The 25,495-nt window shown below is 41.3% G+C and overlaps 1 protein-coding gene and 1 pseudogene across 1 annotated transcript in view; one reads left to right on the forward strand and one right to left on the reverse strand.

Moving 5' to 3' along the window:
* The window catches only part of LOC110306236, an 88,553-nt pseudogene extending 85,476 nt beyond the window's left edge, over window positions 1-3,077 (forward strand).
* Window positions 1-25,495, reverse strand: part of Cpa6 (carboxypeptidase A6) — a 364,349-nt gene that overhangs the window by 337,234 nt on the left and 1,620 nt on the right. The gene's annotated exons all lie outside the window — the stretch shown is intronic.

Below are 25,495 nucleotides of genomic sequence, written 5' to 3' on the forward strand. Positions count from 1 at the left end.
AAAACACAAGAAAATCAAGAAGGAAGACCAACGTGTGGATACTTCATTCCTCCCTAGAATACGGAAAGAATATCCATGGAATGAGTTGCAGAGACAAAAGGAGCTAAGACGAAAGAATGGACCATCCATAGACTGCCCCAACCCATAATCAGCCACCAAATGCAAACACTATTGCATATGCCAGCAAGATTTTGCTGAAGGGACCCTGATATAGCTGTCTCCTGTGAGGCTTTGCCAGTGCCTGGAAAACACAGAAGTAGATGCTCACAGTCATCTATAGTAAGGAACACAGGGCCCCCAATATAGGACCTAGAGATAGTACCCAAGAGCTGAAGGGTTCTGCAACCCTATAGGTGGAACAACAATATGAGCTAATCAGTACCCCCAGAGCTCATGTCTCTAGCTGTATATGTAGCAGAAGATGGCTTAGTCAGCTATCATTGGGAAGAGAGGCCCCTTGGTCTAGCAAACTTTATATGCCCCAGTATAGGGGAATGCCAGGACCAAGAAGTGGGAGTGAGTGGGTAGGGGAGCAGAGCAGTGGGCGGGTATAGGGGACTTTTGGGGATACTATTTGAAATGTAAATGAAGAAAATATCTAATAAAAAATGAGGGAAAAAAAGAAACAAAGAACTAGGGGTAAAGACCAAAATACCCAAAATACCCATGTATTATATGGTGCCAACTAAAATTAGAAAGCATTGTGATTGCAACTAGCCAAAGGCCAAGCTATGGATCATTTTCCCCTCACAATAGAAGTAATGTTGGGGAAATGGATAGATACCTTTGTCCTCATTCATCAGCCTTGCTAGTTTATAAGACAGATGCAGGGGTGGCAGTCCTGGAGAACAGGGGCAGAGTCTACATTGTAACAAGAACTCAGCACTCCCTGCCTTGAGGGTGATTTGCAAGTGAACTCCGAGAAACTTTACTCCCCGTTCTCTTCATTTACATAGGGGATCCCTTCCGCTTCTGAAGGCTCTAATCTGCTACAGGGTTTGTTCTTGTGGAAAACTAGTTCTACCCTTCACTGTGATTAACAGGAAGGGGTGTGTGAGTCTGTCTCTGTGTGTGTCTGTGTGTGTGTGGTATATGGGTGTGTTTCGTGTGCTTGGTAAGTGAGTGTGCTTGCCTGTGTAGAAGCCAGAGGTCAACTTTGAGTTGCAGCTTATTTTTTAACATGCTATGTCTTACTGAACCTGTAACTTGTAGTTTCACATAGACTAGCTGGTCAGGGAACCCTCAGTAAGCTAGCAAGCCCTTGAGATCTGCGTGTTTCTGCCTACCAGTGCTGAGATCATAGGCACATCTGGTTTTAGGAGGGTGCTGGGGATCCTAATGCTTCTGCAGGGGGGACACTGCCACTGTCCCCCTCCCCAGCTCCCAAGGAAGATGTTACTGGAACATTTTAACAGATTTCCATTTCCCACTTTCCTAGAGTATTCCGGCCACATCCCGTACCAGCTGTGTTTAGCTCCATAGTTAAACAGAACAGTAAGTGCACTTAGGAGCGAGCCAAGCCAAGTTGACTTAATCAAATGCTTGATTACATATACATGTAAAAACACCTGGCCATTTCACCAAAACAAACAATGGAAAATGTCCTCTGCTACACAACTACAAAGACCTTTATGGGCATAGACAGAGAGACATGACACAATAGTGACACAATAGTTTAGTTTATGAATTTGTACTCTGGTAAAGCTGTCTCCTCTAGTCAGAAACACCATTCCTGTCCAATTGCAAACATCTGTTTTTCTTATCTGACATATGGAATCTTTAGACCTTTAAAGGCTTTATAAAGAAGTGGATGCTAAAGAAAGAGAACAGATGATTAATTCCTAGGAAGGGTGCATGCTTTGTTCTAGTGATTGGACTCTAGCGATGCAATGGGGTAAAAAGAGAAAACATGAGCTGTAAGACTTTTGAAGAATGGGCCATTTTCCCAGGTTGCTCATCACAATATCTGAAAAAGCCAACACCTGCATACAAAGGCATCAGCCAAGAAAGTGACCCAGTGACACGCAGCCAAGACAAATCTCCACAGAGAGTAAGAAATACATCTCTTGGGTGCTAGTGCTATTGTTGAGAAGGAGAAGAAATTCAGCAATAAAGTGGAAAAGATCTCAGAGACCAGGTCAGTAAAGAAAAAATATCTGTTCTTCTTGCCCCTTTCTTCCTGGAAACATCACTAGCCTTTGAGGAAGGAAACTAGGAAAAACAGCCTGCAAATCTAGAGAACTGCAAGGACTTTGAAGCTGAACTAATCGAAGTTGGATGTAATTTCCTGATGTGTGTTTTCATTCCAAATTACACAGATGAGTGAAGGGGAGCAGCTGAGCTGGATGAAAGGGAGAGTGGAAATTGGTGCCACGGAACACAGAGGAGAGAGACCCGGCTGGGNACTGTTGGCATCTTTAAGATTGCTAGAAGTCTCCCCCATTTTCATGCTTACTGTTTTATCCCCAAACACAAATACAACAATCACGTGCCTCTTATTGAAGGCTAAAATGCTTCAAAAGTATCACATTAAAAATGAAAGTTCTGTTTGTGGCAGCAGAGCTGCGAGTGCGAGCCTGGGGTGGCCGCCCAGCACCATATCCCTGAAGACTTCGGACAACCTGCAGCGAGCACCAGGTCGTGATCAACCAGTTCGTGCTGGCCACAGGCTGTGTGGCCGACCAGGCGCAGCAATTGCTGCAAGCAGCACACTGGCAGTTCAAGACTGCCCTAAGCGCGTTCTTTCAAGAAAGCAACATTCTCAACAGTCACCACCACCCGCAGATGATGTGTACCTCCAGAAGCACCCCTGCTACACCACTCATCTTCCCTGATGTGCTGGACATGTTCTCCAAGCTTCAAACCTCTAAGGGCCTGCAGAGCAGCAGCAGCAGCCCCATGGCAGCTGTGGCCTGCAAACTCCCTGCAAACTTCAGCCCCAATCACTAGGTGCCCTGGATCCCGCCCTCTTCCCCCAACACCTTCCATCTCCACTGCCCACAGCCCACATGGCCCCCGCGAGCATCACAGGGCACGCCCGTCAGAAAGCCATGGCCACCCTGGATGGCCAGAGATGAGACTGAACGCCCACTAGACTGGAGCCGGGGGCAGTCCAGGGTTGTGGGGATACAGAAGAAGGCTGGGAGGGGGGAACGCAAGAGGGCGGTGGGGGGGGTGTCTTCAAGATCGCAATGGAAGATTTTATAAGAGAATTTTTGTGGGTTTGGGGGGACAGTAAATGTCCTGAGCCACTTGGGCTCTTCAGGAGTTTCTCTTCAGGAAAGTCCCCCATATATATATATATATATATATATATATATATATATATATATATATATATATTTATAAATATATATATATATAAATTTAGCTAATGTTTGTGAGAGTGGGGACTGCACACGTGTTCCTATCAGAGGCAAGGCTCACAGTCCTTGCCAGCACCTCTTTCTCTGCCCAACTGAGGGAAACAAAAGGATGTTCATAGATGGAGCAAGTGCAGCCGGGTGGCTGTGCTACTCTGTGAGAAGGCATGCCAGCCATTAGGAATCTCCACTGCCAAAGGAGGTGGTCCCAGCAGGGTCCTCAGAATCATGGACTTTTCTACCCCATTACTGGTTGTCTTAGTCAGGGTTTCTATTCCTGCACACACATCATGACCAAGAAGCAAGTTGGGGAGGAAAGGGTTTATTGGGTTTATACTTCCATGCTGCTGTTCATCACCAAGGAAGTCAGGACTGGAACTCAAGCAGGTCAGGAAGCAGGAGCTGATGCAGAGGCCATGGAGGGATGTTCTTTACTGGCTTGCCTCCCCTGGCTTGCTCAGCCTGCTCTCTTATAGAACCCAAGACTGCAAGCCCAGAGATGGTCCCACCCACAAGGGGCCTTTTCCCCTTGATAACTAATTGAGAAAATACCCCACAGCTGGATCTCATGGAGGCATTTCCCCAACTGAAGTTCCTTTCTCTGTGATAACCCCAGCCCGTGTCTAGTTGTCACATAAAACCAGCCAGTACACTGGTAGACAAGTTTCATCTCTGCTGGTGGTGGTCTCTTGTTGACTCTGAAACTTGTCACTCTGTCACCAGCTAGGTGTGAAGACTTGACTGCCCTCTGATGAGTGGATACTTACTGCCCCATCCCTGTTCTGACTGACCGACAGGCTCCCAGTCTCTGTGTGTGTGTCCAGGGCCAGAGGACCACCACTCAGGAGAGACTGCCTTTGGATTGAGTTCCCAACTTAAAATCATCGCACCAGGGTGCAATTTTAATTAAAAACTTAAAAACGTTTCTAACGAAAAAAAGAAAAAGAAAAAAGAAAGAAAGAAAGAAAGAAAAGAAAAGAAGAAAAATAAAGTTCTCTATTATCCCACTCCCAAAAGGTGTCCATTGTTATCCATGTGGTAGTACATCTTGATGCTTTAATAACTTAATTATGTTGGATTGGATGTATACTAAGCAATAGTAGTTCATCAGTGTGGTAGACTGAATATTGACCTGTAAGCTTGTAAATATTATATTAGTAAAGATGTAATAAAAAATTGAAGATGGAATTATTTTGAGGGTTATATACTGCAAGCCTTATGCATGCTAAGCAAATAATGTCTGCCACTGAGCTAACCCCCAAAGTCTTCCCTGAAGATTCCTAGACTCACCTGGAGCTACCCCCAAACTTCTTTATAGTAGGCAGCTAACCTAGAGTGTACATGCACTGCAAAGTGTACGTACAACCCAGAGGCAGATGGAGATGGAACACACAAAGCACTGTGATCACTGAGAAGAACTGGGGGTGAGGTGACAATGTTCTGATGGTCACCAGATCTGGAAGGCATGGGGACAGCTGGTTCCCTGAAGAGTTCAGCAGGTGTATGGTCCTTTGGATGTACTGATGGAGACCTGGTTGGAGCCCTGTTTGTAGAAGCAGATTTTAGGAACTGAACTCCTTGGTGGCTGAATCCCTAACAGTAAAAGGCAGGAACATGCAGTGTTCATTCTAGTCTTTTGCCTTCCAAGGAGCTACATTCACATTGTGTCAACACAACATAATTAAGTTATTAAAGCATTGAGATATACCATGTGGATAACAATGGACACCTCTTGGGAGTGGGATGATGGGGAACTTTCATTCTTAATGTGATACTTTTGAAGCATTTTAGTCTTTGATAAGAGGCACGTGATTGTTGTATTTGTGTTTGGGGATAACAGTAAGCATGAAAGTGGAGGAGACTTCTAGCAGTCTTAAAGGAGCCTAGGCCCACCATTTTCTAAAAGGGTTAACAACCTCTTAAAGGCCTTTCAATTAAATAAAAATATTTAAATCCAAATTATGTCTGGTTCACATAATTCTATTTATGTACCTATGAAGAAACTTGTGTAAAGGCTTTAAAGCATAATTATCTTTTTCTTTGATGTTTGAGAAGTTAAAGAAATTATTATCCTCAAAAAGGAATTCACAACATCTTCTAGATATTACTTAGAACACCGAATTTGCCAAATCTGAGGAACACTTGCTAAGCCTACCTGTTGACTCATTCACCTGGATGTAAGGCTGGGGTTTAGGGCCCAGTGTGGTGAGTGATACACATATACACACATACATTCACACATACACACACACAAACACACACACACACACACACACACACACATATATATATATATATATATATATATATATATATATACACACACATGTATCTGTCACAGAGTTTATTAAAAAGGCATTTTATGAGACTGCAAAGTCAGAAACCTTGCTATGTGTCTACTTTCTACATCTTTATAAATACTGATTATCTTTCTCTATCTCCAAGTTTCCTTTTCAGAGATGCTCATTATCCAAACAGAAGTAGTTGAGAGTAAAAGTCACTCAACTATCAAACCATTTGATACTTAGGTAGAGGTGAAGTAAGGAAGCTTGGTCCAGCTGTCATCCTCTTTTCCTATTTTAATTGTTGGCAAGTTGGAAAGAGAATCATGAAGACAACAGGATTATCTCCAAGTCTAATCAAAACAATAACTCTTTTTGGGCATTTATTGTTTATGAAGTCCCATGAAAGGCATATAATGTAACCGAAAAAAAAGTGAGCTTCACAGTTAAAGGGCTGATGATGAAGAATTGGGCAAGCAAGGTTGTAGGAGAGGGGTGCCTTTATGGGCATGTTTAGCCAACAATAGGGATGGAGCTGTAGAAGGAGGGGTAGGAGAGTAGGAACAATTCAGAGAGGAAGGCAGAATGAAGAATTATGTCCTGAGTGAGTACGGATGAAGTGAATGAGTGTGAACATGTCATGGTATACACTAACTGGACAGGCATTTGCCTTTTGAAACTTTTAACTAGCACACAAAACTTTACTATTTATGGAGGAGTTTGTGATAATTTGATCCATGTATATAATGCATAATGATCAGAACAGGGCCATTAGCATTTTTATCTCCCAAACAGCTGCTATTTCTTTGTAGTCTTTGAATATTACTTTGGGTTCCTTGAAAAAGACAAACACTGTGATCTCTAGTGTTTTGAGGTGGAAAACAACGGCAACAGGAGAGTTAAGATGGGAAAGGAAAGAGTTGCAGAGAATCAGCTTGCTCAGTACCTTGGAAGTCTGACAAATGAATTTGGATTTGATTTTTGAGATGTCACAGACCTCCAAAGCATTTGCATGTCAGAAGAGTGTAATGTCCAGCACTTTAGGAGGGCTAATCTGGTATTGATGTGCCTAGTGAACTAAAGCAGAGGCAAAGAAAGGGATTATGATAATATAGGCATAAAATAAGAGAGAAAGAGAGACGGGAGTATGAAAAGAGCAATGAGACTTGAGTTGCTAAACCAAGACAAATGAAGGAGGTTTGGATATGCTAGGTGGCTGGGTTCCTTTAAATGGGATGAGGATAGGGAAACACAGCAGGAAAAGTTATGTAAAGGATAAGGGGTGAACCATTTTAGAGAAGTTGGCATACAGGCCACACACAGAGATGTCCAGCAGCCAATTGGACATATGGGACTGAAGTTAAGGGAAGGAGCCAGGACTGGAAATGAAGGCTCAGGGGTCATCATATCATAGGCAGCAGCCAGAGCCATGATAATGATTGGCCTCTCAGACAGAGCCCAGGGCTTACAGCTGCAGAAATACAAACTAAGCATCAGGTGGGGGTGAGAAAGATGAGTCCAGTGACAGAGTCAAAAGGGAGGAGCACAGAGGAGTGCCGTGTGCATATGGACAATCTCACAGATGTCCACAAATGAGAATGGGTGAAACTGGTAGGCCTAAAGTAATTGTCAGCTCTGTGTCATGAGACCTGAACTAAGGTCTTAGTTTAGTTTCACTGACTTATGCGACTTATAGCTTTTCTCTGGATTGGCCTTCCCATTGATTGTTTTTTGGCTGTCTCTGCTAGAAAACAAAGCCACTGTGTACATTACATATTACAATCCAAGGAAGATAAACTCGAATTGGCCTTTCCTATGATAACTAGCCATTGAACGTCATCAGCTCACACCCATTATTAATATTTACTAATCAACCTACTATGTGACAAACTCCTGAGCAAACATCTTATCTACATTCTCTTTTAACAGCACCATGGGCAAGCATTACAAGTGTTTAAATAAATCAAATACAGGCTGAAAAAAAGAAGTCATAAATCTAACATATGGAGTTAATGGTGCCAAGTGGTTTCTTTTCATAACACAAGAGCCTTGCAAAGCTGAGCATGCTGGCTCGCTACGCCCACTAGCCTGCATGGTGCCCTCAGACTTTGTTGCATGACATCTGGTGCTTTATTGCCTTAGAGGGAGAGAAATACTATGCATGCCATTCACTCCATCTCCAGCTTTCTCTGAAGTTCCCTTTCAATCTGGCCTTACTTTCTCTGTTAGTGGAAACATTCCTTAAGGAGTTCAGATATGGAAGGTCTGGTGTTAATAGGTTTTTTTTTTTTTAACTTCTAAAAAAAGTCTCATAGCCATTTATCAGAAAAGAAGTGATGGCATGAAGCAAATAATGAATGTTTACCAGCTTTCCTTGCAGAGATTTTAAAAAATAATGCCTTTGAAGGAAAGTGTATGCATCCAGTCTGCAGGTTATGATGCAAGCTACACGAGGACATGAATGGGGAGGGTCAGAAGAGAAGCAACCATCAAGGGGCAGAGTCATACATCTCATAACAAGGCTAATACATTACTGTAACAAAAATATCACATCATAGATTAATGGCTTCTGAAATGTAAAAAACAAAAATGAAAAACAAATCCTATTTTTTTCCTCAGACATGTTTGAAACTTACATGCCCTGAGAGCTATATGGGAAGACTTAGCATTAATGGGACTGACTTTCCTGTGTCAGGGTCTACTTGACACCACTGCCTATGTGGCCTCTGGCAGGCAGCTTGACTTTACTTGACAGACCTCACCAACCATTCATGAACCATAGTGTCTACATGAGATGTACAGTAGTCACAGCAATAGAATCCTAGGTCTAATTTCTAGTCACCAATTCAGGCCATTTGGTGTGTGCCTAGACTGCTTTTATTCACTATGCTGGTAATCCTGACGAAGCATGAACCTTGAGATCTGCTCTATTCATTTTGGTTGTGTGTTGTGAAATAAACACGGCTGTGATTCAGAGTGGCTTACGGTTTCTATTTCCTAAGAATGGCAACACAGACTGAATTGCTCTCAAAGCAGAAAACAATTGTCCTGAAGATGAGACTAACTTATGATCCAGCAAATTTTGCTCTTTAACTTTAGGAAATGTAAACATCATAGAGACACTTATTTTGTCCTGTGATGCCATTATTTCAGGGACATTTGGAGCATTTGATTTTTTGTTTGTTTAATTCCTTCAAAATAGGTCAGAATAGATGCCTGGAACACAGTGACATAACAAAAATATATAAATCAAAGTCAAACTCAAATTTCCTCTTGCCTAGTCCAGCACTTAGGAAGTACATAATCACATGGCACAATTAAGTTTGTCATGTTGGTATAGAAGATTGTCTTAGTACTAAAAGGACAAACTAATGCATTTTTACGAAATATCATGGCCACCATTTCCTCCTTGATTTAAAAACAAAACAAACATCAACACAAACAAGATTCCAAAGAAACATCTGCACAATGCAAAAGTTAGCACATTTCAAAAACAGGGTCATAGTATTTAATCCTTTCTTTTTATTTTAAAATTTATATCACTCATGTTCTTCTAGGTAAATTATGCTCATAGCTCATTCCTTGTTAATAGCTTCATAATATTTTATATTATAGGCATATCACAATTTTCCTAATTGATCCTTAATTAGTGGATTTTTTTTTTACTGTTTTAAAAACCACTATTTAATGCTATAATAAGCATTTTGACACACATTGTGATGGTTTGTATATCCTTGGACCAGGGAGTGGCACCATCTGAAGGTGTGGCCTTGTTGGAATAGGTGTGACCTAGTTGGAATGGGTGTGTCACTGTGGGTGTGGGTATAAGATTCTCACCCTAGTTGCCTGGAAGTCAGTCTTCCACTAGCAGCCTTTGGATGAAGACATAGAACTCTCAGCTCCTCCTGCGCCATGCTTGCCTGGATACTGCCATGCTCCCACCTTGATGATAATGGACTGAACCTCTGAACCTGTAAGCCAGCCCCAATTAAATGTTGTTTTTTTATAAGACTTGCCTTGGTCATAGTGTCTGTTCACAGCAGTAAAACCCTAACTAAGACAGAAGTTGGTACCAGGAGTGGGGTATTGCTGTGATAGGCCTGACCATGCTTTTATTTGAAAGAATGTGGATTTTGGGACTTTGGATTTGGAAAGCAGTGGAATGCTTTAAATGGGGCTTAATGGGTCATCCTAGTAGGAATATGGAAGACTTTGTTGCTGGGAGTAATTTGAACTGTGTTGACCTGGCCCAAGAGATTTCAAAGGAGAAGAATTTCAGAATGTGGCATAAAGACTGGTTTTGTGGTATTTTGGTGAAGAATGTGGCTACTTTTTGCCCTTGTCTGAAAAGTTTGCCTAAGGCTAAGGTGAAGAGACTTGGATTAATTGCATTGACAAAGGAAGTTTCAAAAAAGCCCAGCAGAGACTTTGTNCTCTGGTTAAGTCTTATGAAGAGAAATTTGAACAAGCATAGCAAGCTTAGAAAGGAAAAATATAAAATATATGGTTTGAGTATTAAAGGGGTACCAGGAAGTGAAATGGAACAAATTCCTGTGTTCTAGGAGATAACAGATTAAGGGAGTGGGACCTTGGGGCAAGATCCTATCCAGCTAAATTAAATCCAGGCATGGTGGTACACACCTTTAATCTCAGGAGACAGGCATGCTGATCTCTGCATTCAAGGTCAATCTACAGAGCAAGAACCAGGATAGCCAAGCTTAGGCAGTGAAGGATTTAGAAAACATAAAGCTAGTGATAATGTAATAGGACAAGGGGATCATGTTCTAGTTCCTGTAAGCAGCAGAACTCGGCAGCTTCAGCCATGTGGCTCTGGTTCTAGAGTTAAGAATGGAAGGAACTACTGGGAAAATTGATGCTGGTTAGCTGGAGCTAAGGAATTAGCGGTGATTAAGAAGAGACCAGCATCGTTGAGGTGAAATCTTCTGGAAACCATACCGCACCAGATGACCATACCACACCAGATTACTGTACCACACCAGATGACCACCCCACACCAGATGAACACATCATACCAGACAACCATACCAAACCAGATGACCACACCATATCAGATTATTGTACCACACCAGATGACCACTCCACACCAGATGATCACCCCATACCAGACAACTACCCCGCATCAGATGACTACATCACACCAGATGACCATAACACACCAGATGACCACCCCATACCCAGACTGTTATGTGGGAACAAACTCAGACCATCATTTTTGAGAAACAAGAGCTAGCTGAGTCATCTCCTCAGCCCCATTTTTTTTGTTAAAGCCCCATGATAGAAATTTGTGAACACACCCAACCCTGTATTACTTCGTCTGCCACAACATACAAAAGTAAAGTAAAGATGAGATAAAATAAGTATACACATATAATGTTTTCTTGGTCATTGTACTTTGGAGGTCTCCTTTTCTCTGGGTGACAAAGGATTGTCTAGAGTTAAAAAATATGATAAAATATTTTTCAATATTCTTTAACTCAAAGAAATAAGGTAACAGCTTTGTAATCAATCTCTAAATGATTTCTTTGTAGTTTTCAAGTTGTGGTTGGTGAATTAGAAATAGAATAAAATAGCCACTGGTCATATGCAAAACGAAGCCAGAGTGAGAAAGTGGTAACTTAGATGGAAATTAAGACGAGACCCTTTCTTAGACCATGAAATAGCAAGCTTCTGTCCATCCATATCCCACAGAAGAGGGGAACAAATTGATCCTCAAGCCACTCTGTGGAAATCAAAAGATATTTGATCTGTGCTGTGTTCTAATGAACACTATCACTGCAATTTAAAAAAATGAAATAGGTTGTGTGTGAAACTTCTGGAATGTTTCCTTTCCTGCATTTTTCTTAAAATGTAATGGGCAAGCTTAGACAGAGAAAAATATCTGTTATAGGGGAATACATGTAAAGGTATAATGGATGGATATTTCACATGCTTCCCTCTCTTCTAAACAAAAATCTAAATATAGATGTAATAGTGCCATTGCACTGAGACCACTGAAGTCTGTCCTTTGAGATCTATCTCCTTGAGTATGTGCATCAGCATGATGCGGCTCCTTCTGGCATCACTTTAAGCTGGAAGGCCAGCAAGTTCTGCTTCCTCATTTCCACGCAGCCCCAGGGTCTAAGTGACATCCACCGAGGCCGAGGCTGAGACTGATGCTTTTGGTGATTTAACGCTTTGTTGCCAAGGCCATCGATCTCATTTGCACTAAGGAATAGCAAAGGCTGAAAGTGTTTTCCTTTTCTGTCATTACCTTGGCACTGGCTGTTGTATTAAATACACTGACTCCTGATACTTATTTGCAAAGCTCCTTGGCACAGGATACACAGAAGGTAAAAATTTGCCTTTGAATTTTTGGGTTTTTGTTTTCTTTTGAGAATTTATACATGCTTGAAATTATTTTTCTTTGAATGTAGAAACTGTTTATACTTAGCACAGAACAATTAGCAAATTGGAAAAAAGTATAGGGATTGCAAAATCCACAATGAAATCACCTGACCACTAAAATATTAAAAATACTTTGGAGCTTTTGTGCCAGATATAGTGACAGTATCATATGCAAAAGTAAATTATTATAAAGCCAGAATGGCTAATGAAATATCTATATATTCTATAGCTCAATTTCTCTCTGTTTTATATCTTGGCCAGTAAGAGCTATAGACATTTACAGAGAGCCCAGTAGATTCCATTCATTATATGTTACCTTTGGACTACTATTGAACATAAGTTACATTCCAGGTTCTGATAGAGTGCATAAATTGGTGGTAAACATCTTTCTCTGCACTCTAAACATTTGTCCACCTTTCAGATAATTCCCTTGGGAAAGCATTACAAATAAAACTCCAGGGAATATTAACATGAAAAACAGTTTATATTTGTTAATTTATATATGTCAGACTTCTGCCTATTCTAAGCACTTAGCATGCATGAACTCAGTTAACAATGATTCAAGTTTACAGATATAGAAACTGAGGCATAGAGAGATGAACTCCCTTCCCAGGTCACCTTGATTGCCAGTGGCAGAGCTGGGGACATGAACCTGCGCGCTCTGAAGATGTGCCTCTATGCTTCATGGATTCTAACCACATGCCAGAGAACACCTGGGAACTTGTGAGAAAGGCAGAGTCTTCAGTTCTGCTATTAAGTCCTTCTATTAAGTTCTGAAGTTCAATTGATCTACATCTTTAGCAGAGTCCCCACAATCATTTACACATCTAACCTTGAGTAGCTCTAGCAGTGTGTTCTGTAAGGTTGATAGATCTTATCTACTTTAATGACAAAAAAATATCTGCTAGCATTTCTGCAGACAGAGAAAATGTGCTCATTATTCAGAATTAATAGCTGTGTTATTGAAACATCTGAAACTGTGGCAATTTTAGATTTTAAAACACATGTATTGGCAATTTATTTCATGTAGCTCAACACTAGTGAAGAGTAAGATAACAGGTATTTGCCAGTCTTTGGAGAGGTTGGATTTGAGCAAATAAGATGAGGTCCCTTTTCTCAAAGAGGATATACTATAATAGTTCGGAAGAATCAATGGTTGCCATACAAAGTGATGTATGATTATGAGGAGCATTCTGAGAACCCAGGAGGAAGTGAAGTGAAGTTTTGAAAGAGTTATAAGAGAACATGATCATTTGCTGCTGTCAATGGCAAGAAAGATGGGCATGCAAGGCCTAGCCAAATTATTAAATGGACATCTCCATATCCTCTGCTCAGAGCCAGATAAAATGCATGAATAATGTTGGTGGTCTATGTGTTATAGGAGATGGGAATTGCTGCTTATATTGCATCAGCCTGTCAAATGCATTGTGCTTAATGGTAATGGCAGGTATGGAGGGTTACAGCATTTAGGATGCACTAGTCTCTCATGATATGATGAAATGTGGCCATGTGCTGGTTACGTGGGTGTGACATTAAATCATTGGCCATAGGTCATCAACCAACCTTCAGTCCCTCTCCTTCTCCACCCTTTCCCTACTTTCTCACAGGAGCCAACTGACTTTATGAACATGGATATCTTGGGATTCTTTGGAACTCCTGTCACGGGAAGCATGCTAAGAGCATCAGTGAAGAATTAGCCTGAGTCTGAGGCCCCTGTGCTATGTGTGCAGCCCTTTCTTTAATAGGCTCTTCAGGGTTTTACCCTAAGCTCACTTTAAAAAAGCTGCCTATGCGTTTAGCACAATCTTAATTCTGTGGAACCTGAACTTAATTCAGGGGTCTGACTTAGGGAGCTGAGTGTACGCCTGCAAGCAAGCTTTGTTTTTCCTGAATCAGGGCATCTAAAGAAATGGAAAATAAATGAAGAGTAGAATCTAGACAATAAACTTCTGAAGGACTTTACAAAAGGCTTTCGGTTAATGAGAATTAGTTTTGCAATGAGAAAAAAATAAAAATAAAACATGATCCTCAAAATGAATGAACTGATCAGCCGTCTATAGTTTCAGATGAAGTTATATATATTCTTCAGATGGTAAACCAATGTATATTTCTCCAGATCGGTAAAGACAGTGGTGAAAAGCCATGTGTAGTGTTAATGCCTCTAATTCCTGTTACAGGAGGACTGAGAATAAAAGATGAGTTTTGGCATATACTAAAACTAGTTATCCCAAAACCGTCAAACCAGAAAATGAATGTAATTAAAATGTATTAGATACATGTTTTGAATTGCCATAATAAACCATTACTATGTATAATTAATATGTGCTAATAAAAACATAAGAGGAACCCAAATCAGACCAAAGGAAACAAAGGCAGTCACTAACCCCCACGCCAGTCAGTGGGTACTCTTTTTGCACCAGCCAGGTAACAGTGGTTTTGCCTCAGTGATCTCACAGAAGCAGAGTGGTGTTTGAAGCAATCTTAGGTACCTAGAAACTTAACAAAATACCTAAGACCAAGTCTGAACTTTAAGGCCTCAAAGACAATCTGCAGGTAGAATACAATGGCAGGAGATGGGTCAACACACCTATGGTCAGAGAGGCATCAGCCCTGGGGTTCCCGCATTCCTCTGAAGCTAAAGAGGGAATTGCTTTCAAGTAATTCTCCCAGCTGTCCCCATATCAAAGTTATTCTGGCAGTGTCTGCAATTTGATTTCAAGTTTGTTTCTCTCACTATCTCATGACCACCTTTTTCCTCCCTCCCTCTGCCCTTCTATCCATCCATCCATCCATCCATCCATCCATCCATCCATCCATCAATCCATCCATCCATCCAGTCTGTCCATCCACCCACTCACCCACTCACAAACCCATCCTGGTTTTTACTGAACATGTTAAATACTCCTCAGGTGTGGTGAGAATACACAGAAGAGGAGACAGCATCTAAGGCTCTACTTCCTTCTGATCTAACCACACAGTGATGTAGATCCCAGGTAGTACAATGCTGTACAGGGTAGAGAGGGTGCTGTGGCTCTTAGGTGGGAGCAATCATAGCCAACTGGAGACATTATAGACTTGGCTGCCTGAGGATGAAGTGTTTGAACTGGATCACGAATGGTGGACAGGTATAGAAGTTCAGGGGTTGGCCAAAGTGTGCTGAAAAAAAAAATACAGGCAAGAGACTGTGTGTGGTTCTGGGCAGTTCACACAGATCAAAGGGAAACAGATGGCCAGATGGCTGTCTAGTGAACAGCAGCAGCAACTAAAGATGCATGTCACACAGCTCGCCTAGACTAAGGCCCTGCCTTGATCCCCACTGCCCCCACTTCTGACACTCTCCATTGCTTTTCAAACCTTAGCTTAATCACAGCCTGAGGTGTTTAAAGTCCAGGCACCACTCCCAGCATTCCTTGCTGGAGAGAAGGTTGCAGGACTAGGAACTTCTATTTCCAACAAGTTCCCAGTGATGCTGCTGGCTGTTCAAAGTCATGCTACAGAGACTCCCACCTTGACACTTTCTTATGCCTAGAAACTTCTGTCTTTAGCCATATCACTCCTGGTTGGCCTCTTTATTCCTCCCACCAGCTCTCTGACATTCTTTATCCCTCTTCTGCACTTTATCTTTCCATAGCCCTTATCAGAACTCAACACTGTGGTTTATTAATTTTCAATCATCTTTTTAGAATGTAAATCCCCCAAGAGACTGTGTTTTATTCAGGAGTATCTGAAGCAGGGCTCTTTAGCATCTAACTTCTGGGCTTCCTCAGCATTAAATCAGCCTGTTATGTGCAGGTTGCCTATCAGTAGCACTGACAGAAAGGATGAGAGATGCCTTGGAAGGAACAGAAGAGATAAAGCACCTTTATAGCTCGTAGCAGGAGGGATGGAAGTGCGGTGACATAGGAAAGATGCTGTGGCCCTCCTTCTTGTCAGTCAAGAGTACACGGTGACCTAATACACTGACATTTTCACTCCTTATTTATAAGTGTACCCTTACTGTCTGTTTCCCTCCTCATTTCCCTCCCTTCTTGTCATTTATTAGTAAAAAGTTTGGGGTCAGCAATGGGAAGAAGAAAAGTTAATTTCCCCTGTCAACTTGCCTACATTTAAAGCTATTTATGAAATACAGCTCTGGCTGTGTTTTACGGGGCATTTCCAGAGCTTTAGCTGAGGGAGGCAGAGACCCTGTGAATAGCCTAGCATTGTCCCATGGGCTGTGATTTTAGACTGAATAAAAAGACTAAAATGAAGGAGAAGAGCAGTGCATCACATCTACCTGCCTCTGTCCTGACTGGGGACACTGTGGCAGTTTCTCAGCCCCTGCTTCTATGCCTTCTCAGTCAGAAGGTGTGTAACCTCAGACTCTGAGCCAAAAGAAACCTTTCTGTTCCTTAAGTTGCCTTTGTCAGGTGTTTTGTTTTAGCAATAAGAAAAGTAACTAATATAGAAAGGTAAGATACTGGGAAGGATGCAAGTAAATAGAGATGTTCAGCATGACTAGGTTGATAATACACTGTCTCAGCAAGTCAAGCTTTTATAGGCAAAGGAAAATTATTTTTTAATTTAGGCAAAAAGTCACAATGAGCAAAAACGCTCAGGTGTGTGTGTGTGTGTNTGTGTGTGTGTGTGTGTGTGTGTGTGTGTGTGTGCGTGCGCACGCACGTGCATGCATGTATATGTCTGGGTATGTATATATGTGTGTATGTGCGTTTGTATGTGTGTATGTAAGTGTGTATGTGTGTGTATGTGTATATGTGTATGTGTATATAGGTGTGTGTATGTGTGTATGTATATATGTGTGTGTGTGTGTTTGTATGTGTGTATGTGTGTATTTTTTAATTTGGTATTATACTGATTTTCTAGTAATTACTTATTGTCATCTCTTTATATTTCAGAGGTTGAAAAACAGGAGAAGTGGGTTCTCTACAATATCTTCTTCTTAGTATGCTAAGTATTTAGAAGCTTGTAGACAAGAAAATATTCCATCATCTCTAAACACCAGCTATCCTGGCAGATCTCAAAGGCCTCCAACCTCCAGGATGTTTAGTGATTTTGACACCATATGTGCTGTTATCACATCAGACATCCCATACAGTTATGATGGATAGAAGAATGCCACATTTTATGAATCTGTAAGACCATAAAAGGAACTTGGCAGACATTTATCTCATTCATGAATTAGTCTGATAAGATACAGGAATTCTGAAAGGCAAGTTGGGGGAATAAAAATATCACCCATGAGGTCATGCATTCAAAAGATTCTATATGTGTAAAAATAAACCAAGTTCTTATCTGATGATAAATGAGTATCACCCTGAACATCATCTCTTTACCACGTGGTAACCTAAGACTGAACTACCTTAAAAGTTCAAGGTTGCGAAAACAATGCAAGGGACAAGTCAAGGAGAACCTGTGGTGACCTAATGACTGGGCATTTTCCTTTGATTACTTGCTCATATGTGTCACCTCCTCTCACCAGTCCTCTCTCCCTCCCTCTCTTTATCCTTTCAATCAACTACTTAATTAAAACATAAGCTCTCAGGGGTTAGAAATGGCCACACAGGCTCTCAGAAAAACAGAAACAGACATACTAAAAATCCTAACCCTATGTGAGCTAAGGAATGATAGCCACTGTGTGATCAGCAGTCAGTGTGTGGAAGGAGTCAGGGTGGGGGATTGGATGTTGGGAGATGGATGAGAAGAAGGTATTCCCAGTTCTTCCTAAGAAGACACCAAGATGTTCACAGTTTTTAACTTAATCCCTCAGAAATGTGGGAAAACAGTCAATTTTATAACTAGATGTACCCGCATGGATGCCAAGCCTTTCCAATTAGTTATTAACATGACCATCTAATATTGTATCATAAATTGCATGTTGATTTACAAAGGACTATGCTCTTTCCTCCAGTGAGAGAGAAAAAGAAATTAGCAGTTGTTATCTCCTTTCCCTTTTGGCCTTGCTATTATGTTTTTGGCTTTGTTTGTTTTGTTTTGTTTTGATGTTGTTTTCCTTTCAGAGCCCCAGAAACTGCATTAGAAAAAAACTCTTTAAATGTGTGTGTGTGTGTGTGTGTGTGTGTGTGTGTGTGTGTGTGTGTTCAATTCCAGGTGTTTCACTGAAAGAGAGAAATTCTGCCCTGATGGTTCAATTAAGGTCATTTAGTAGCATGAGGAATGGACAGTCCAGGGATGCTAAAGCACCCAAGCGTGGGTAGTCCCTGGGTTTGAGGAACAGCAGCATTTTACCCTAGAGACTAGAGAGAGATGGACTATGGCAGGGAAGTGCCAGCAAGAGATGTTTATCCAAGACCCGGCTACCATCAAACCATGGCACCAAAAGAAACCAGAAACAAGAGGCAGGGAAGAAATTCTCTAACTTTTCTTTTCTCTCTTCCTGGTTCCACTAGTCTGATACAGAAAGCAGCCAGACATAGGCTGAGAAGTCTTTCTTCCAGACCCAGAGAAAAGAAAGTTACAGAATTGGTAGGAACTGGGAGGCTATCAACATTCATTTTGTTTTACTTACATTGTGACACCATGCAGATGTATTTAAACACACATTCTTGTCCTATGAATAAGCACATCTGCTATAAGCACAGTGATAGTTTATGGGCAATGTTACTTGTCACATGAAGTTATATGAAACTATCCAGTAGAAACTCTTGGGCTGGAGTCATGGTTCTGTTGTGAACTATCTATTATCTTTACCATCAGTGGTGAGCCTTCTGAAGGACTCAAGTCATTTCCCTCAGGAACATCCAGAACCTAAAACCTTGCTCCTTTATTCAGATCTCCTATTCATTTGACCTCCTCTTTACCTACAGCTCCACACTCTTCTTTATATGACACAAGAACAGACACCATTCCTCCCCTAATTAAAACCAAAATGGTAAAGGTTTCCTTCAGGCTTGAGGTTTGAACCCATTACTCCTATGGCCACCTTCCCTTCAGGGATACATAAGCCACTAGAAATTATTGTCCACAGTTAATGCTAATTTTTTCATATTCCATTCAGTCTTCAATATGCTCTGGCTTTTTCAGCCATTTGACCAAAGATATCTTTGATGACATCACACATGACTTCCTTTATGGAAACCAATAGATAACGCCTGGCAATAACTGAGGTAATTAACCTCTCTCTTTTTAATTTCATTTCTAAAAATATATTCTTTGCATACTTTATATTCCAACCAGTTTCTCTTATCTCCAGTCTCCCTCCACCCGGCACTACCACCCAGATTTCTTCCTCTTCAGTTTACCTTTAAGAAAGAGAGAGAGAGAGAGAGAGAGAGAGAGAGAGAGAGAGAAAGAAAATCAGTCATATCAAGGTTAGCCTAGTCAACCCAGGAGGAGGAGGAGGAGGAGCAGGAAAAGGGTCCTAGGCACAAGCAAATGCATCAAAACACCCCTCTCCCACTGTTAGGAGTCCCACAAGAACACCAAGCTATGCAAACAGTGTGTATGCAGAGTACCAAGCCAGACCCAGGCTGACTCCGAATTGTTGCTTCAGTCTGGATCTGTGAGCCCCTATGAACCCTGCTTAGTTGATTCTGTGGGTTGTGTTCTCCTGGTCCTGGACTGCTCTGGCTCCTATAATCCTTCCTCCCCTCTTCTGCAGGGCTCTTCTCCCAGCTTTGCTTTGTGTTCAGCTGTGCTGACCTGTTTGTTACCACTAAACATTCATTTAACTATCATTTTCTGTATTTCTTACTTTCTAGACCTTTCTATCAGTCTCCTTTTTGACATTTCCCCTGGTTTTTGGTTCTCTTTTCATGTCAATGCATACTTCGTGGGTATTCTACCAGATGTTTAGAAATTGTTTGCATATCATTTATATTTTCTCTGTAAAGATTTTGGTCTAATTACTCGATCTAAAGTATGAGCCATTTTGTACACTTCCCTCTTGTATTTATTTAATTACTTAATTGTTGCAGCTCTACACCTGACTGGTCCTTCAGCTCATCCCGTTTTCATTTCTCATGCCATTGCAGTGGTCTCAGGTTAGAATCATCACTGCCTTAGTTGCCTTGTGCACAGCCATCTGCCTTTACATGTTCCCTTCTCAGGGATCCCAGAAAGAACTTTCTTTTAAAAATTTATCTGCATCCCCTGATGAAAATATATTAATATTCTATCACATTAGGTGAGATTAGAATTTGTGTGTGATGGATGAAAAACTATGTCACTCCTTTGCATGCATCTGCAGCCTTGGCTTATGTCTTGCTCTTAGAGAAAAGCAAAGCCACTCTGACTATCTAGAGCTCACCAGGCTCTCTTGGAGCTCTTTGAGATAAACTATCCTCTGGGTCTAGAAAGCCTTCCTCAAATTTCAACTGGTAGGCTTTGGTTTTCTTTTATGAGAGACTAGGCCATGCCCTTTCCGTACCAACTATTTAAAAGGAAAAGGCAGCATAATTACACATATGAATCTCCTCAAATTTCTGTTTGTCCTTCAAGAAACTTCTCACAGCTGAGAAGTCAACTTTGATCTTCCCTCATCCTTCAGTCTGGATTAAATGACCTTACCTGGCAGGAAAATTTTTCTCTATGGAGACAGGGGTCTAGGTTGAAACTCCTTGTTTATGTGCTTGAGTTATTCACTGTGTAGTGTGCATGACTTGCTCTTTCATCTCTCTGGTCTGAGCCTAGCAACAGACAGGCAGCTCACAAATATTTATAGAAATGAAATATTCCCTCTTTAAAGATTCCTCAGTTTTGCCAAACCATATGGCTTTATCCACAGTAATTCAAGGATGTAGGGAAGGTTGAGATGGCTTCTAGAATCACCTAGAGCCATAGTGTCAATTGTGAGAGATGCTGAGAACTCAGTGACCTGGGTAGCAGTCCTAACCCCACCGTAACTCTGCAAATCCTTTTCTCTTCATGGAGTCTGCCTTCTCAGGTGTTAAACAGAAAGGCTGGGTTATTGTTTGTTTGTTTATTTTTTGTTTTATTTTTTTCTGTCTCCATAGTTTTGTCAGTTGATGACTTGGAAAGAGCATTTGTAAAATAAAAACAATGTGTTTTCAATCACTTCAAAGTGGGAACCTCTGTATCTGGAGAATGAAGTTGAAATGAGAATGGGCTGTGGTCACCAGTGTCTCCGAGACCTCTACAGACCTGCAAGTGTCCCTCAGCAAGTGCTTCCAGAGCTGGTCTTCAGCTAATGACAATATTTCACAATGTCTGTTATACCTAAACCATATGCCCAATTCTAGTCCATATGGAGGACAGGTTAAATGTCTGGACTTTGGCTTTTTCTTTCCATTTTCCTGTTAGCTAAATTGTGACATAAAAGCTTCCTTCCTGAATCCACTTATTAGTGTACTCACTTATAAGTGAGCACATACCTTTAGGTTTGGGTTACCTCATTCAGGATACTTTCTAGTTCTACCCATTTTATCTGCAAAATTCAAGATGTCCTCAATCTTAATAGCTGAGTAGTATTCTATTGTGTAAAGGAACCACATTTTCTTTACCCATTTAGAAATATCTAGGATGTCTTCATTTTCTGGCTATTGTAAATAATGATCCTATAAACATAGTTGAGCAAGTGTCCTTGTGGGATGATGGAACATCTTTCAGGTATATGCTCAGGAGAGGTATAGCTGGGTCTTGAGATAGAACTATGCCCATTTTTCTGAGAAGCTGTCAAATTTATTCCCAGGGTGTCTGTACCAGTTTGCATGCCCACCAACAATGGAGGAGTGTTCCCCTGGCTCCACATCCTTGCCAGTATGTGCTGTCACTTGAGTTTTTGATCTTAGCTATTTTGATGAGTGTAAGGCAAAAATCTCAGAATCATTTTGATTTGTATTTCTCTGATGACTAAGGTTTCTTTAAGTGTTTACAATGCTATAATCCAGAGACCCAAAGAAACCAAATAATGAGGAGGGGGTGGAGGTTAAGGGAGTTGGGGTTTGGGAAGTGATATCTAAGAGGAAAGGGGGAGGGGGAGTAGGGAAGGATCCATGTGAGGGGGTGCTAGGAGGAGAGGGGGGACTGATATTGAGATGTAAACTGAATAGATAGTGTCTTAGTCAGGGTTTCTATTCCTGCACAAACATCATGACCAAGAAGCAAGTTGGGGAGGAAAGGGTTTATTCGGCTTACACTTCCATACTGCTGTTCATCAACAAAGGAAGTCAGGACTGGAACTCAAGCAGGTCAGAAAGCAGGAGCTGATGCAGAGGCCATGGAGGGATGTTCTTTACTGGCTTGCTTCCCCTGGCTTGCTCAGCCTGCTCTCTTATAGAACCCAAGACTACCAGCCCAGAGATGGCACCACCACAAGGGGCCTTTCCCCCTTGATCACTAATTGAGAAAATGCCTTACAGTTGGATCTCTCGGAGGCATTTCCTCAATTGAAGCTCCTTTCTCTGTGATAACTCCAGCTGTGTCAAGTTGACACAAAACTAGCCAGTATAGATAGATGGATGGATAGATAGATAGATAGATAGATAGATAGATAGATAGATAGATAGATAGAAAATCTCCCTTCCTGGACCATATTTCCAAGTTGGGTGTTGATCAGGTCAAAGGTGCAGGACCACAGTGGTCTGGACACTGGCACTGCCAACTAGCCATAGCTGTTCTGGATTTTTATATGCATACAAAATGAATTTATTTAGACTATTAAAGACAGGGGTTCTTTGCTAAATCAACAAACAAACAAGCAAAAGTAAGACAACCCAACAATATACTAAAAGAGATACTTAAAGAAAATGTTGTGCTATTTTCAAAACATTGTGGGGGGTGGGTGGGGAGAAGGGGAAAGGTCAAGTAACATGTAAAGGCAGAACTATCAGAATTATACCAGACTTTTCAACAGAGAGTATGACAATAGGATAAAAATGCAACCAACAGACTGGGAAAAGATCTTTACCAACCCTACATCCAATAGAGGGCTAAAATCCAATATATACAAAGAACTCAAGAAGTTAGAGTCCAGAAAACCAAATAACCCTATTAAAAATGGGGTACAGAGCTAAACAAAGAATTATCAACTGAGGAATACTGAATGACTAAGAAACAACTAAAACATCCTTCAACATCCTTAATCATCAAGGAAACGCAAATCAAAACAACCCGGAGATTGCACATCACACCAGTCAGAATGCCTAAGATCAAAAACTCAGGTGACAGCAGATGCTGGCGAAGATGTGGAGAAAGAGGAACACTCCTCCATTGCTTGTGGGATTGCAAGCTGGTACAACTAAGCAGTTTGGGTGGGAAGCCAGGCCTCTTTGTCCTCATAGTGGAGACCCAGCAGCCCCGGGAGATCAGGATGCACTCAGCTTGAGAAAAGATGTCTAACCCTCTGTGTTGGTACAATGAGCATGATCCTCATCAGAGCCTGCATATCCTAGGCAGTACTTATACCCTGGATAGTTTCTGTGTTGGGGGCCAGTCTCTTCACTAACTGGCAACTTTTCTAGGGTATTCACTGTTGGTTAATGCTCTTGGCACACAATGAGCATTGAGATAATACTTATGAGGATGAAGGGTTATGTCCACAGATACTTCCAGTCCTGCTTTTCCTCATCTTTAAAGCATCTAAAGTACCCCTTTATGCACTTCCCATGTCCTATGGGCTCCACCTGCATTCCAAGCAATGACTGACCACCTGTAATGCCCCTCACCCCAGAGAGAAGGTATCTGAGATCAAACTTCCAATTTCACCTTTATAAGATACACTTTTCCTTTATTGCTGAAATGATCATGTTCTTTCCAAAACAAGATAAAAGCACATCTTTTTCCTAAATGAGTATTGGAGTGCAAGGTACAGTTTGAAGACTTAGGCAAAGGTGGGTGAGAACACAAAAAAACATTCCTGCAGAGACTTTAGGTAAGTTATCTATGAACCAGAGTGCCTGCATGTGTATTTGTCAAAGTGCTTTCAAACACATTTAGCTGAGGAGGGCAGACCTACTGTGAATGGGGGCAGCAAACCTCTACAAGGTAGTGTCCCAGACTGAAGCAGAATGAAAAAGTGAGTTGAGTACAGTGTTCATCTCTCTCTGCTTCTTGACTGTGGACGATGCGCACGTGCACACACACACACACACCTTCCTATGGTGCAAATCATTATTTGTCTATTATAACCACATAGTATAGTAAATAATTAGATTCTTCCATGAAAACAAGATGGGAAAGAAGAGAAGACAGAGTGGTGTTTGCCTGTGTGGGAGTCTTGTTTATTGAGTGACCTTAGATGGAAATGTCTGACTTGGCATTGTTAGCTCCTGCAGCCTTCCTCTAGCTGAGCAGTGGTAAAGCAGTATTATTGAAAGTCAAATTGTTGACCTTGCTTTGTTCTCCTCTGTCTTTTTAAATCTTCCTTGTCGATGTGTGATCTGATAGAGTTACCCAAAAAAGGGCTTTGTGTTCAGATTTCCCTGTAGGTCTGTAGTTTCTCAAACTCATTTTTCAACTGATTTCCTGAGACACTTCAAGGAAGCTTCTATTACATGTTGGCTCTATTCAGCCGCTATTGTTTGCATTGAGAGGACCTGCGGCTCATTAGCTTTTCTGAAGGGGCATGTTGTTTTTTTCTGAATATTCTAATTTTTATTCATGCTCAGGGGCCTGCAGATGACAATCACATAGTAATGTATTTGGCTAAGACCTGCCAAATATCTTTTCCATAATGCACGGAATAAGATTATCCCATAATTATTAGCAAGAAAATCAACACAACCTATGAAGGGATAACAATAAGGCAGCTTACAGTCATGCTAAACAGGCAGCAGTAAAGACAAAGACAAAGACGACATTCCTGTTTTACCCTGTTTTCCTACCAGATTCTTGATTCCTAAGAGCTAAATATGTACTAAGTGGTTCCTAAGTAAACAAAGCAAGACACGCCCAAGACAGAGAAGCATTTGTCCTTGGTAAGGAGAGAATGACTTTCTGTGTCTTGAAGGTGAGTTAAAGTTCTCCGTTTTCAATGGAGGGAGGGAACACCCAGAACAGTTCAGATTTTCAAGAGGCCTTAGGCTTCTATTATGATGGACAGATAGTGAGAGGCTCTTCAGCTTCTCAGTTTTCATCTCATTTTTTTGTCCTTTCAACTTTCAGACATCTGGTAATTTATACATTCGGGACTATCTTATGTTGCAGGCTAAAAGAAATGGTGATTACTACCTTCAGTGCACAGCAAGAGAGGAGGCAGGACGATCTCCCTAAGAAGTGGCATCATTTCTTAAAAATTCTGAAAGAAAAGATGTTGCTGGCCTTACTTGTCCTACACTCAGTGGTGCTTGGGAAAGGATGCACACCTGCTCAGCTGAAGCAAGCCTGGTAACTTATTGCTAATGAATGCCACATACTGAAGAAATTATGCACAGGGCCGCAGCTGAGTGGAGGAGTGCGGTCCTGTATCACATGGGGCACATCTACACTGATGATATATGTTCATTGTCTGGTCTGACGTCAGCTCAAAAG

This window comes from Mus caroli, chromosome 1 (assembly GCF_900094665.2).
Source record: "Mus caroli chromosome 1, CAROLI_EIJ_v1.1, whole genome shotgun sequence".
In the NCBI taxonomy this organism is placed as follows: domain Eukaryota; kingdom Metazoa; phylum Chordata; class Mammalia; order Rodentia; family Muridae; genus Mus; species Mus caroli.